The sequence below is a fragment of the Lepidochelys olivacea genome (assembly GCF_965140295.1).
Source record: "Lepidochelys olivacea isolate rLepOli2 genome assembly, chromosome: 7".
Classification (NCBI taxonomy): domain Eukaryota; kingdom Metazoa; phylum Chordata; order Testudines; family Cheloniidae; genus Lepidochelys; species Lepidochelys olivacea.
Genome location: NC_140417.1, coordinates 54,394,323 through 54,406,386, shown reverse-complemented (window position 1 = coordinate 54,406,386; position 12,064 = coordinate 54,394,323). Strand labels below are relative to the sequence as shown.

At 43.0% G+C, this 12,064-nt stretch overlaps 1 protein-coding gene across 1 annotated transcript in view; it reads right to left on the bottom strand.

Annotated features, from left to right (window-relative positions):
* Positions 1-12,064, bottom strand: part of ZSWIM8 (zinc finger SWIM-type containing 8) — a 145,087-nt gene that overhangs the window by 61,139 nt on the left and 71,884 nt on the right. The window lies entirely within an intron of this gene.

Genomic DNA, 12,064 nt, shown 5'->3' with positions numbered 1-12,064 from the left:
GATGAGCAGGTGAACAAGCCCCTGATGGCATGGTTAATGTGATTAGGTCCTATGATGGTGTCACTTGAATAAACATGTGGACAGAGTTGGCATCGGGCTTTGTTGCAAGGATAGGTTCCTGGATTAGTGGTTCTGCTGTGTGGTTGCTTGTGAGTATTTGCTTCAGGTTGGGGGGCTGTCTGTAAGCGAGGACTGGTCTGTCTCCCAAGATCTGTGAGAGTGAGGGATCATTTTTCAGGATAGGTTGTAAATCTTTGATGATGCGTTGGAGAGGTTTTAGTTGGGGGCTGAAGGTGACAGCTAGTGGCATTCTGTTATTTTCTTTGTTGGGCCTGTTCTGTAGTAGGTGACTTCTGGGTACTCTTCTGGCTCTGTCAATCTGTTTTTTCACTTCAGCAGGTGGGTATTGTAGTTGTAAGAATGCTTGATAGAGATCTTGTAGGTATTTGTCTCTGTCTGAGGGATTGGAGCAAATGCGGTTGTACCTTAGAGCTTGGCTGTAGACAAATAATCATGTGGTGTGTCCTAGATGGAAGCTGGCGGCATGTAGGTAAGTATAGCAGTCAGTAGGTTTCCGGTATAGGGTGGTGTTTATGTGACCATCACCTATTAGCACAGTAGTGTCCAGGAAATGGACCGCTTGTGTGGATTGGTCTAGGCTGAGGTTGATGGTGGAATGGAAATTGTTGAAATCATGGTGGAATTCCTCAAGGACTTCTTTTCCAGGGGTCCAGATGATGATGTCATCAATGTAGCGCAAGTAGAGATGGGGTGTTAGGGGATGAGAGCTGAGGAAGCGTTGTTCTAAGTCAGCCATAAAAATGTTAGCATACTGTGGGACCATGCGGGTACCCATAGCAGTGCCGCTGACTTGAAGGTATGCATTGTCCCCAAATGTGAAATAGTTATGGGTGAGGACAAAGTCACAAAGTTCAGCCACCAGGTTTGCCGTGACATTATCGGGGATACTGTTCCTGATAGCTTGTAGTCCATCTTTGTGTGGAATGTTGGTGTAAAGGGCTTCTACATCCATAGTGGCCAGGATGGTGTTATCAGGAAGATCACCGATGCATTGTAGTTTCCTCAGGAAGTCAGTGGTGTCTCGAAGACAGCTGGGAGTGCTGGTAGCATAGGGCTTGAGGAGACAGTCCACATAGCCAGACAATCCTGCTGCCAGGGTGCCAATGCCTGAGATGATGGGGCGTCCAGGATTCCCAGGTTTATGGATCTTGGGAAGCAGATAGAATACCCCTGGTCGGGGTTCTAGGCATGTGTCTGCATAGATCTGTTCCTATGCTTTTTCAGGGAGTTTCTTGAGCAGATGGTGTAGCTTCTTTTGGTAATCCTCAGTGGGATCAGAGGATAATGGCCTGTAGAATGTGGAGTTAGAGAGCTGCCTAGCAGTTTCTTGTTCATATTCCAACTTATTCATGATGATGACAGCACCTCCTTTGTCAGCCTTTTTGATTATGATGTCAGAGTTGCTCCTGAGGCTGTTGATGGCATTGTGTTCAGCACGGCTGAGGTTATGGGGCAAACGATGCTGCTTTTCCACAATTTCAGCCCGTGCACGTTGACGGAAGCAATCTACGTAGAAGTCCAGTCTCTTGTTTTGAGCTTCAGGAGGAGTCCAAGCAGAATCCTTCTTTTTGTAGTGTTGGTAGGAAGGATTCTGTGGGTTAGTATGTTGTTCAGAGGTGTGTTGGAAATATTCTTTGAGTCGGAGAATTAATATGTAAACTAGATACCATTAACTTGGGTTTGAATAGCCACTGGGAGTGGCTGGGTCATTACACATATTGAATCTATTTCCTTAAGTTAAGTAGCCTCACACCTTCGTGTCAACTGTCTAAATGGGCCATCTAGATTATCACTACAAAAGTTTTTTTCTCCTACTGATAATAGCTCATCTTAACTAATTGGCCTCTCTCAGTTTGTATGGTAACTTCCAACTTATCTGTATGTGTGTGTGATATATGTATATATAATATATGTTCCATTCTATGCATCCGATGAAGTGGACTGTAGCCCACAAAAGCTTATGCTCTAATAAATTTGTTAGTCTCTAAGGTGCCACAAGTACTCCTGTTCTTTTTGCAGATACAGACTAACACGGCTGCTACTCTGAAACCTGTCAGAATACAAAGTGTACAGTGCTCACTTTATATTTATTTTTTATTACAAATATTTGCACTGTAAAAAAGAGAGTAGTAGTATTTTTCAATTCACCTTATACAAGTACTGTAGTTGCAATCTCTTTATTGTGAAAGTGCAACTTACAAATGTAGATTTTTTTTTAACATAACTTCAACTCAAAAATAAAACAATGTAAAACTTTAGCGCCTACAAGTCCACTCAGTCCTATTTCTTGTTCAGCCAATCACTCAGAAAAACAAGTGTGTTTATATTTGCAAGAGATAATGCTGCCCGCTTTGTGTTCAGAATGTCACCTGAAAGTGAGAACAGGCGTTCACATGGCACTGTGAACACAAATGGCACAGCTACCATGAGAACAGGTGTTCACATGGTGGCTGGTGTCGCAAGATATTTACATGCCAGATGCGCTGAAGATTCATATGTCCCTTCATGCTTCAACCACCATTCCAGAGGACATGCATCCATACTGATGATGGGTTCTGCTCAATTACAATCCAAAGCAGTGTGGACTGAAGCATGTTCATTTTCATCATCTGAGTCAGATGCCTCAAGCAGAAGGTTGATTTTCTTTTTTGGTGCTTCGGGTTCTGTAGTTTCCGCATTGGAGTCTTGCTCTTGTAAGACTTCTGAAAGCATGGTCCACACCTCGTCCCTCTCATATTTTGGAAGGTACTTCAGATTTTTAAGCCTTGGGTTGAGTGCTGTAGCTATCTTTAGAAATCTCACTTTGGTACCTTCTTTGCGTTTTGTCAAATCTGCAGTGAAAGAGTTCTTAAAAGAAACAACATGTGCCGAGTCATCATCCAAGACTGCTGTAACATGAGATATATGGCAGAATGTGGGTAAAACAGAACCAGAAACATACAATTCTCCCCTCCAAAGGAGTTCAGTCACAAATTTAATTAACGCATAATTTTTTTAATGAGTGTCATCAGCATGGAAGCATGTCCTCTGGAATGGTGGTTGAAGCATGAAGGGACGTATGAATGTTTAGCATATCCAGCACATAAATACCTTGCAATACTAGCTACAAAAATCCCATGCGGATGCCTGTACTCACTTTATGGTGACATTGTAAAAGAGAAGTAGGCAGCAGTATCTCCCATAAATGTAAACAACCTTGCTTTTCTTAGCAATTGGCTGAACAAGAAGTAGGACTGAGTGGACTGGTAGGTTCTAAAGTTTTACATTGTTTTGGTTTTGAGTGTAGTTATGTAACAAAAAAACCCCTATATTTGTAAACTGAACTTTCACAATAAAGAAATTGCACTACAGTACTTGTATGTGGTGAATTGAAGAATACGATTTCTTTTTTTTTTTTATCATTTTAAGGTGCAAATATTTGTAATAAAAATAATATAAAGTGAGCATGGTACACTTCATATTCTGTGTTGTAATTGAAATCAATATATTTGAAAATGTAGAAAAACATCCAAAAATATTTAATAAATTTCAATTGGTATCCTATTGTTTAACAGTGAGATTAAAACTGCGATTAATTTTTTTGAGTTAATCACATGATTTAACTGCGATTAATCAACAGCCCTAATATTTACATTCTCAGGCAGGATGGAAAAACCTCACTGACCCTTCAGGGATAGCTACTATATGCATACCCATTCTCTTCATAAGGCAACTTCCTCTACAAATACTGACAGGTTTCAGAGCAGCAGCCGTGTTAGTCTGTATTCGCAAAAAGAAAAGGAGTACTTGTGGCACCTTAGAGACTAACAAATTTATGTGAGCATAAGCTTTCGTGAACTACAGCTCACTTCATCGGATGCATTCAGTGGAAAATATAGTGGGGAGATTTATATACATAGAGAACATGAAACAATGGGTGTTACCATACATACTGTAACCAGAGTGATCACTTAAGGTGAGCTATAACCAGCAGGAGAGCGGGAGGTGGGGGGGGGGGGGAAGACACCTTTTGAAGGTGGGCCATTTCCAGCAGTTGACAAGAACGTCTGAGGAACAGTGGGAGGGGCGGGGGAATAAACATGGGGAAATAGTTTTACTTTGTGTAATGACCCATCCACTCCCAGGCTCTATTCAAGCCTAAGTTAATTGTATACAGTTTGCAAATTAATTCCAATTCAGCAGTCTCTCGTTGGAGTCTGTTTTTGAAGTTTTTTTTGTTGAAGAATTGCAACTTTTAGGTCTGTAATCGAGTGACCAAAGAGATTGAAGTGTTCTCCAACTGGTTTTTGAATAATTCTTGACATCTGATTTGTGTCCATTTATTCTTTTACGTAGAGACTGTCCAGTTTGACCAATGTACATGGCAGAGGGGCATTGCTGGCGCATGGTGGCATATATCACATTGGTAGATGTGCAGCTGAACGAGCCTCTGATAGTGTAGCTGATGTGATTAGGCCCTATGATGGTGTCCCCTGAAGAGATATGTGGACACAGTTGGCAACGGGCTTTGTTGCAAGGATAGATTCCTGGGTTAGTGGTTCTGTTGTGTGGTTGCTGGTGAGTATTTGCTTCAGGTTGGGGGGCTGTCTGTAAGCAAGGACTGGCCTGTCTCCCAAGATCTGTGAGAGTGATGGGTCGTCCTTCAGGATAGGTTGTAGATCCTTGATGATGCGTTGGAGAGGTTTTAGTTGGGGGCTGAAGGTGATGGCTAGTGGCGTTCGGTTATTTTCTTTGTTGGGCCTGTTCTGTAGTAGGTGACTTCTGGGTACTCTTCTGGCTCTGTCAATCTGTTTCTTCACTTCAGGAGGTGGGTATTGTAGTTGTAAGAATGCTTGACAGAGATCTTGTTGGAGAACACTTCAATCTCTTTGGTCACTCGATTACAGACCTAAAAGTTGCAATTCTTCAACAAAAAAACTTCAAAAACAGACTCCAACAAGAGACTGCTGAATTGGAATTAAATTGCAAACTGGATACCATTAACTTAGGCTTGAATAGAGCCTGGGAGTGGATGGGTCGTTACACAAAGTAAAACTATTTCCCCATGTTTATTCCCCCACCCCCACCCCCTCAGACTTAGTATCTGTGCTCTTTTCTGCTGCACCACCTCCAAAATAATAATATTCAGCCTTGGAGACTCCGACACACTCACTGACCTGGGACGACAAAAAAAATGTATTTTTGCACAGGTATGTAAAACCATTCTCCCAGAAGCATCACATTCAGGGTGGGCAAGCAGATGCACCCAGGCTACTGACATTTTATAATGATTTACAAGACTGCTATAAGCACTGCACACAATATTCTCTAACAATTCATATACAGTGTAGTACCTCTTGCTTGGTACTTAAACTCTATGCTAATACAAACTTGCTAGTACCTTGTTTATCTTTTTTATTGCTGCTGTGCACTGGGATTCAAATCCTCCTCCTGATCTGGGTGATTAGTGCATTTGAATGCCACCCTATCACTAAACTGGCAGAAAAACGTGGAACAAAATCAAAACGAAAAGAAGCATCCACCACAAAATTACTGCTCATCACCAGCTACAGGTCTAATTTATGCTCTACATTTGGATGTTACAGCGCAAATAGTCTCTTCACTACTCTAGGAAATATATCAGGGGAGACAAGAAAAATTAAAAAGAAAAGAACGAGGAGTACTTGTGGCACCTTAGAGACTAACAAATTTGTTAGTCTCTAAGTGCCACAAGTACTCCTCAATCTTTTTACTGATACAGACTAACACGGCTACCCCTCTGAAACAAAAATTAAGCATTTCACAAATCTGAGCTGCAGCAATTAATCAGCTTATGCATGCTAGGAGAACCATCAGAAGAATTCCAGAGAAAAAGGACAGACATGGTGACACCTTCATGTAAAGAGCTCGTAGTGACATTTTGCATGTGTATGAAGAAAGACCTATTACAGAAGTTTGGAAAGGGGAGAATGGTTGTAATAGCAAAGGAGGAGGAAGAAAGGAACACTTCCTGTAGCATCTTCAACATTCAATAGCCATTTCAGAGATCAATCTTATTTTACCCATCTGTTTGCTTAGAAGATCACACTGCATCATAATTGCGATTTCTCCCCTCCCTGCTGGATAGCATGGGGAGAGGCACGCCCACTGCACACCTGGTTGAGCTGGTCACCTTTTAGAAGTCTCTAGAAACACAAAGAACTGTCTCTCTCCCTCTTACTCTCCACTTTACCCCTATATTTGCCACTATGCCATTTTTCTACACGTCCCCAGAAGAGCACATTACAAGGAGCTATATACTCACATACATTCATAATTTCCAAAATCAGGTACAAGAAACTGGAGGTGATCTGCCATCCCCGCAAAAATGCAATGGCACTAGAAAGCTAGTTGTAAGGGAAAGTGCGTAAGTGTTCAGTCAACAAGTATGAAGATCATGTGGCATTTTTTGAGTTTGACATCAAAGAGGATCATTCCAAATATCTAAACACCAAATCCTCAAGTTTCTTTCAAATTTGACAGCTAAGAAGAAGGTGTGATCCTCACAGGCAGAACACTTCACACTAATGTTTCTTAGCCCTATCTAAGGCATCTTAACCCAGACCACTAGAGTTGTTAAACTGATGTCTTATGTATATAGCGTCTATTTCTTCACAATAAAGTTGCCATTTTGCTGACTGGTGTTGCTGAGGTTCTATTTGTCCCATAGACTCAGAAAAGAAGAAGTTTGGAAAGTTACAAGCAAGTGAAAACAGGGGATTAGAAAGGAAGCATTTATGCCACCTAGCAGTCAGTGCTGCTGCCACTACTGCATTATGAATGTATCTCTTTACATTCAAAATGAAATGAACAGACTGTTTTCAAGTATGGGTTTTTTTCCACCTTGTAACATGGCAACAATGAGAAGTGCCACAATGAATATGATAAATACGTTGTGTGGCAAGGTAAGTCCTTTGTCTCATCAGACTTAGCACTTCCCCCTCGGGCTGTGGCAGGCCTGGGGTAAATCAGCCCCACTCTGAGCAGTGTTGGTCTTCCCTCTTCTGTGCTCTTTGGCTGTATTTTCAGGGTAGGCCTTGGGGTCGGCCTGCAGGGTGACCCTCCACGAAACAAAAAGGAAACAGTCTCTCAAACACAAAAACAAAGGGGGATACTTTTCCCTGCCTCCTCAGCGGGGTGGGGTGTTGTCCTGTTGCTTGCCCCAGGGTGTCAGTCCTTCCCCGAGCAAACACTCAGGTTTGGCTTCCCCTATGGGAAGGAGCACAACCTCTTACCCTGGAGAAGCCTATTTCCCTGCTGCCACTAGCCTGGCAGCAGCTTGTCTTTCTCTCTCCTCTTCCTCTCACCAGAGGAGGGGTTTTAAAAGGTCTCAGGCAGCTCTTAATTGGATTCAGGTGTCCCTCTTTTCAGCTTGTAGGAAAAGGGGCCTTTAACATTCTAGGGCTAACATATCTTACCTCAAAAGGATCTTACGGGAGGGTGGCTCCCCGCCCATCCCACACCCCTGGCCCTCCGGACCATTTCATCAGGTCCCTGTCCTGTAAGCCCCCTCCCCCCAACCAGCCGTCCCACCTGTATGCCTTGAGCTGGCTGCACGACCTGCAACCAGTTTGCTTCAGAACTGCGCCAAGGGCACATCTGTACACGCTCATGCTCTCTGTCTCTTCATCTTCATGTCCTGCCGCAACACTAAGTGACGGGACCTGTTGCCACCTAGTGAGGGTAAGGAACTTCGTTGGGCCAGCCTGTATTCTACCCTAGTCCCACGGCCCACCGGGGATATCAGCTGGCGGCTCCTTCACGGAGTTGTGAGCACGGGCGTGTACCAGGTGCGGTTCACCTCCATCCCTGACACCTGTCCCTTTTGTAGCATGAGGGAGACCCTGGCGCATGCCTATCTTGAATGCGCCAGGTTACAGCCCCTATTCCGGCTCCTCCTGGACCTCCTTTTATGTTTTTGGCTACACTTCTCCCCCCCCCACCTCTTTATATACGCACACTCTATCTGTGGCCCCACAAAGTTGCAGGACCCGCTCGTCAACCTCCTCTTCACGATGACCAAAGTGGCTATCTATAAACCCAGGAAGAGGATGCTGGCTGAGGGGGTTCTCTATGACTGTGGGGTCTATTTCCATTCCTCCCTGTGTTCACGTCTCCAGGCACAGATTCTTGGATGGCATCCACTGGCTCCCTTGACACCTTTGAGGAGCCTTGGGTGCTGTCCGGGATTCTCTGCTCAGTGTCCCCTTCTTTGTCCCTAGTTTTGACCCTTTGACCCTCACACCCATCCTTGTTATTTTTCTGTTGCCCACCGTAATTATTTGAGCCCCAGGTTCAGTGGATGCTCCCTGTAGGCTGCTCCCCACCTCCCGCAACCTAATATGAGCATCTTCTTGCAGCCGTCTGGCCTGACTTTGTCACAGTTGTTAGATGTGTGGTGAGCTCTCTAAATGATCTGAAAATCAAAAAGGAATCATGCAAAAAGTAGAAACATGGATGGATTGCTAAGGAGAATACAAAAGAATAGCACAAACATATAGGGACAAAAATCAGAAAGACTAAGGCACAAAATTAGTTACATCTAGCAAGGGACATAAAAGGCAATAAGAAGTAGTTTTTTAAATGTATTAGGAGCAAGAGAAAGGAAAGCATAGGTCCTCTACTTGGTCAGGAAGGAGAGCTAATAATTGATGACATCAAGATGGCTGAGGTGTTTAATGCCTATTTTGCTGCAGTCTTCCCTAAAAAGGTTAATGGTGATCAGATACTCAACACAATAAATATTAACCACTAGTGGGAGGGAACGCAAAACAAAATAGGGAAAAAACAAGTTAAAGAATATTTAGCTATGTTAGATGAGTTCAAGTCAGCAAGGCCTGATGAAATTCATCCTAGGATACTTAAGGAACTAGCTGAAGCCATCTCAGAACGTTAGCAATTTCTTTGAGAACTCAGGGAGGATGGATGAGTCTCAGAGGACTGGAAAATGGCAAATGGAAAACCTATCTTTAAAGAAAGGACAAAGAGGACCCAGGGAATTATAGACTGGTCAGCCTAATTTTGATACATGGAAAGATACTGGAACAAATTAATAAACAATCCATAAGCACCTAGAGGATAAGAGGGTTATAAGGAATAAGCAGCATGGGTTTGTCAAGAACAAATCATGCCAAACCAATCTAATTTCCTTCTTTGACAGGGTTACTGGCCTATTGGATAGGAGGTAACCAATGCACTTGATATATCTTGATTTTAGTGAGGCTTTAAGGTGGGTGCACAACTGGCTGAAAGAGGCCCAGTTGCATTTCAAGATGAAAAGACCCTTAACTTTATCTTATGCAGTTTGCAGTCTCCCTTTCCCCCTTTTTAAGCCTCCCCATCCTCCTCCACTGGTCCAGTTGGTGTATGATTTTTACTGTCCTTTGTTAATTTTACATTAAGAACATAAGAATGGCCATACTAGTCAGACCAATGGTTGACTGTGTGTTGTGCGAAGAAGTACTTCCTCTGTTTTAAACCTGCTGCCTATTTATTTCATCAGTGACCCTAGTTCTTGTGTTATGACAAAGTGAAGGAATAAATAACACTTTCCTATTCTTTCTCAACAGCATTCATGATTTTATAGACTTCTATACCCCCCCTCCCTAGTCATCTCTCCTATGCTGAACAGTGCCAGTCTTTCTAATCTCTCCTCATACAGAAGCTGTTCCATACTCCTACTCATTTTCATTGCCCTTCTCTGCCCTTTTCCAATTCTAACTTTTTTTTTTTGAGCGAGGTGACCAGAACTGTATGCAGTATTCAAAGAGTGGGTGTACCAGGTATTTATATAGTGGCATTATATTTTGTTTTATTATCCACCCCTTTCCTAAAAGTACCCAACATTGCTCCCTGTTGCCTTTTTATAACTAGAACAAGTTTTGATGGTAGTCTCCCCACATTAAATACTTTGTCCTTTTCTGTTGTTAGTTTCCCAGGCATTATTGAATTTCAGCCAATGTTTTAACGCATTCTGCATTTCTTTGAAGCCCAATAGCTATTGTACGGCTCTTTCTTCAGGGTCCTGTCAGCATTTCACTCCTGATATCAGTGGTCTCAAACTTCAAATGAATCATATTTGGCTCGATTCCGCTGATTAGCTCCAGATTAGTCACTGGCCTGGTTGATAGCCCATATTCTGCAAATATGAGGAAGCACTGCCTCCTTCCCTAGAGCTCCAACTATTGTTATTACAGTCAGTCCTGGACTAGTTGAAATCCCTTATGAGTGCTGAGCAGTGGCATTTTTACAGGCTGCCTCTATACGAAAAAAACATTGTGATCTACCTTCCAACTTGCCCATGAGGTCTATAGCAGCAGACCACCATTAGGGGCTGTTACAATGCCTTTAGGCTGCTAATGGCATCAGGTCTATAAATCTCTTCCAATCCTGCCCGTGCTATTGAGCAACTTATCTAGTGTCTCACAGAGACCATGGCATGGATTTAGACTAGCTTACAGGATAGAGAAAACAATCAGGGGAAATGGTAGAAATTATGTCACCTCTCTGATCAACGGGAGCCACTTTCATCGACCCTGTTCCAGTCCACTACTAAGACCCCTGAAGTTGTCCTTGGTTCTGTTAAAACTTCATGCATGCAAGAGATTCTTCCCATGTGGGCTGCACTAAGTGGATATTCCCTAGAATCCTGCCAGATGCCTTTTTCTCAAATCCCTCTTCCTTGCTTTGACACCCAAGGGGCTGTTTGCAATTCTGCTCTGAGTCAGACATCTCAAAGACCATTTTCTTTTCCCCTGCTTTGTGGTTCCCTTTCAATAGCTTGTCAGGCTGATGGTCCTCTGCCTCAATCTGTTCATTTAATATCCATCCAGAACAGAGCATTTATCGGCAACGGTGAGATTGAACAGCTCCATACAAATTTCCCTTCCTTGTTTCCACCTTCTTCCATCTTTCTCCTCTATAGCACATGCATTCAGCTTCCCCAGTTTCATCTTCAGCAGATGTGTGAGCCGCTGTAAGTCCTCCTGCAGCTTACATTTCATGCATGTGTAGCTCCCTCCTGATTTTGCCCATCTTCCAGAAACAGTAACACTAAGGGAATGTCTACACTCCAATCAGAGGTGTAACTTAGGCACAGTAGCAATGAAACCAGGGCAGTACACATTTTACAAGCCTGCTTGGGACCTGGGGAATGTACTCAAGCAGCTTGCCCATGCTGCCAAGGCATCATTGCTATCATTATTTGAGCTAGCTAGATCAAAGGCAGCTCACGAATGTCTACAGTGCTAGACTCAATCCTCTGATTACAGTGTAAACATACCCTTGGTCGTCTGCATCTGACTGTCTTAGCTCTTTCATTTGCCATTCTAATGTCCTTATTTCTCCTAACTTCTTCCTGTCTAAAATCAGTCAGTGGCCAACTAACTTGATATTCCTTCTTGTCTTGCCTATAAAGAGGAGGGTTATGGGAATTTTTTTCCTAGTTAAAAAAATGCAACAAATAAGGATTTGCCTTACAGTAACAAGCAGAAGAACAAGATGAGCATAGAGGGGGATGAAAACCAGGTTTCCTTCCCCTCTTGTAGTACAATTACATACATACACCTGCACACATGGATTCATCATAACTGCACATTTCATCTCTGCAGCACACTTATTTTACTAGCAGCATGAATTTCATCCTGCCATTAGAAAGCCAGGTTATATATTAAGTTACTGATAAAAAAAATTAGAGTATCATGGAGACACATGCAGTATATGAAATTTCCCCAAGAGATGCTCAGATCTAATTGTCAGGGAAGTGCCTGCTTTTCACTCAGTTTTCCACCTGGACTAATGGGGCTCTAAGAAGCAAAGTAACTTGTCCAGAGCTCCAACGCGAAGAAGTGCACGGCTCAGCAGGAAGTTTAACCCAGGATGCTTCTGGTTACAGGTCCCCTGTTGTAGGCTTTAAACTACAGGAGCCCTTTGGGAAAAGGAGGCTCATCTTGAGTCTGTGGTCATA